Source organism: Poecilia formosa, unplaced genomic scaffold (assembly GCF_000485575.1).
Source record: "Poecilia formosa unplaced genomic scaffold, Poecilia_formosa-5.1.2 Scaffold771, whole genome shotgun sequence".
NCBI lineage: Eukaryota > Metazoa > Chordata > Actinopteri > Cyprinodontiformes > Poeciliidae > Poecilia > Poecilia formosa.
The window spans coordinates 11,275-14,218 of record NW_006800710.1 but is presented as its reverse complement, the minus strand read 5'-3'; the positions used below and the strand labels follow the sequence as shown (position 1 = coordinate 14,218).

Sequence of the window (2,944 nt, the reverse complement as noted above, 5' to 3'; positions counted from 1 at the left end):
TAAGCAAAAACATTAACAATGCTCAAGCTTTATTTGCAACAGTTGACATGCTCACAAACCCTCCTATGACATTACCACTTGAACTTCAATCTAACTGGGCCTGCATTGAATTTGCCATTTGTAGAGAAAATAAAAAAACTTAAGAGGATTAATGTACACATCCACACTAAATCCAATACCAATGATATACCCAGACAAAACAAATGCATAAAAAAAATCACTAAATGTCAACTACTTAACTAAAAAAGCATAGAAGAAATTATAGATCAAATTAAAGCTCCGCGGAGCCTCAAGTGGCCCTCGCAGCCAAGCGCCGCTCAGGCCTATAGCCACCGCGGGGGTTCCAGCACCGCCTCGTGCCAGCCACCGCTGACGCTCGTGCGCCTGTCCACCAGGCAATCCGCTTTGATGTCTTCAGCAGCGCTCCCTGGCGATGCACCAAAAATCTGGATCAGATTGGGCCATGATACAGCTGTTTTATTGACCTACGGGGCGCAGTGGAGTCAAATTACAATTAAAACTTTATTGGCCTCCTTAGAGGTTCACAAGTGTTAATCATAAAAAGTCTGGTGCAAATCGGATGATGCGTGTGTGAATAAGAGACGATCGTATGAATATGGCGAGGGACTGCCATTTGGCCACGCCCCCACGGGTCAGTAGAGTTCATCATGACAGAGTTCACCATCATATAATTTTATGTCAGTCTGCACAGGATTAAACCCATATGAATTAGAGTTAAAGTAAGACATACAGTAGAAAAAACAGGTGACTTCCTGTCGGAAGTGGGCGGGGCTAAGGTGATGTCATCAATTGGCCACCTAAATGTGATGAGGGCTGGTATAATGAGTCTGATGCAGCTCTGACCTGGCATTTGGAAGTTATTTCACATTCATGTTTCATGGTGAATAGTCAAAGTTTGGGACTATATGCTTTGACATACAAAAATTCCTGTGATAACTTTGCACCTTTAATGTCTCAACTCTCTGCTGACTGAGTTTGAAGTCTGTATCTCGAAAGCTGTAGGAGGAGTTAGATCAGATGTGACGTCTATGAAAAACAGTAAATGGCGGCTATTGATCCAAAATGGCCGACTTCCTGTTGGGTTTGCACCATGGCTCCAAGAGACTTTTTTGTAGGTCCTGACATTATGCACATGTGTACCAAGTTTCATATTTCTAGGTTGAAGCATGGCTTGGGGCTGATTATTTAAAAAATTCTAGGGGGCGCTGTAGAGAAATTAGGCCACGCCCATCAACGGCTGTTATGGATTCCTGTTCAGGGATTAATAAGGATGCATCCTAGTGAGTTTGGTGCAGCTGGGCAGAAACATGTGGAATCTAGAGCCAAGCGTATGGCGGTGGCGTGACCTCTGCTTCGCTGTGCTGCCACGGCCACGCCCTCTACTGAAAAAAAGTATATAATTACCTCTTTTTTTCTTTAGTTCACCCGTTTTATTTTAGTAAAACTAATCTAATTTAATTAGGCCAGTCTCTTTTCCCCTAGGTTATTTTAGTTGGATTAATTTAAGTTAGTTAGAGCAGTCTCTTTTACCTAGGTTGCACCTATTGTAGGATTCCTATTTTTTCTCTGTCAGTTAACTCAATTTCCTTTCTTTTGCAGGTAAGGAAATACCTTCAAACACAATTCAATCAAAGTGGACCACAATTATTCAAATTACATTCAGGGACATAAACATATGATAATCAAAGTATTGCACTTTAAATTCAAGTTCAAGTCCAAATGTAAGTTCAGGTGCTCAGTTCAATGAAAAATCTCCGTTTTATTCAGTCCAAAAAAAGAGAAGATAATAATTCAATAAGTTCTCAATCCTTTTCAGTTCAGTTTGAACTAGTTCCTGATATTCCTACCTCTCCGGCAGCGAATTACCCCACGCAGGAGAGTCCCTCCCTGATATGATGGAGAAGATCAATTGAAGGTCTAGGTCTTGCTCTCCATCTTGAATCCCGTCTGTTAATTTGCACGTCGGATATGGCAGATCAATGCTCGCTCCGACCGAGCTTCCAACCGATCAAAAAAACCTTACCTGTTTAACGGGCCACAAACACAACAGAACTCTTTTTAAATTCTCAAATTATACAAATAAGTTATTCTTCATAAACTCAATATATTAACTGGATAACAGTTTATGATGGAGCATTTCTTCGCAAACAGCTACATTTTTAGCGTTAGCTCTCCGCCAAAAGGAAAAGTACAACACGGTGAAAATGTAAAAAAATGAACACAAAACTCACCAAAACCGATGTAACTTAGTTGTCAGTTTCTGACCAGGTAAATTATGTTTTCTCAACTATAATATCGACTTTTTCCGTTAATTAATCAACCCTCTTTTCCTCCGATTCCTCCTCTGTTGTCTCCGTCAGGTTTGTGCACTGCAGCGTCACCCAGGGACTCTCACGCGGGTTTCTTAAAGGGGCAGCAACGTTATTTTCAGTTCACAGACTTTTAATCAGCTATTTATTCCTATTTATGTCAGATTTTAACATGGGCAACTATTTATTCCTATTTATGTCAGATTTTAACATGGGCAAGTATTTATTCCTATTTATGTCAGATTTTAGCGTTGGTTACATTAACCTAGGGTGCGCTGTGGAGTCTAATTACAATTTGGTGCTCCTCTCGTCTTTAGTGGTTAATAAAGTTCATACATGTCCAGTTTTGTTCCAGTTGGATCTTATATCAACATACATCATCACATATACATTTTCTTTTTGAATGACAAACTATTCCTAACAATACAAACAAGATCACTTGTTAAACATAGGCCATGTCAACATAATATTCAAATGTATATATTACTTCTGTTTTTTGCATTACAATAGAAATATTCACTAATTTGGATGAAAATTTATAGTATATAAATCATAAATCATCAATCACTGAATAGAAACTACATTAGAAATTTTACAATAGAGGTAAAGACCAC

General features: G+C 39.2%; 1 protein-coding gene across 2 annotated transcripts in view; it reads right to left on the bottom strand.

Annotated features, from left to right (window-relative positions):
- LOC103131472 (MAM domain-containing glycosylphosphatidylinositol anchor protein 2-like) overlaps window positions 1-2,271 on the bottom strand; it is a 76,414-nt gene extending 74,143 nt beyond the window's left edge. For both annotated transcript variants that reach the window (XM_016666678.1, XM_016666677.1), the window contains exon 1: window positions 1,869-2,271. The gene's annotated coding sequence lies outside the window, so the exon portion shown is untranslated. The remainder of the gene's footprint in view (window positions 1-1,868) is intronic.
- Between the last annotated feature and the right edge of the window lie 673 nt (window positions 2,272-2,944).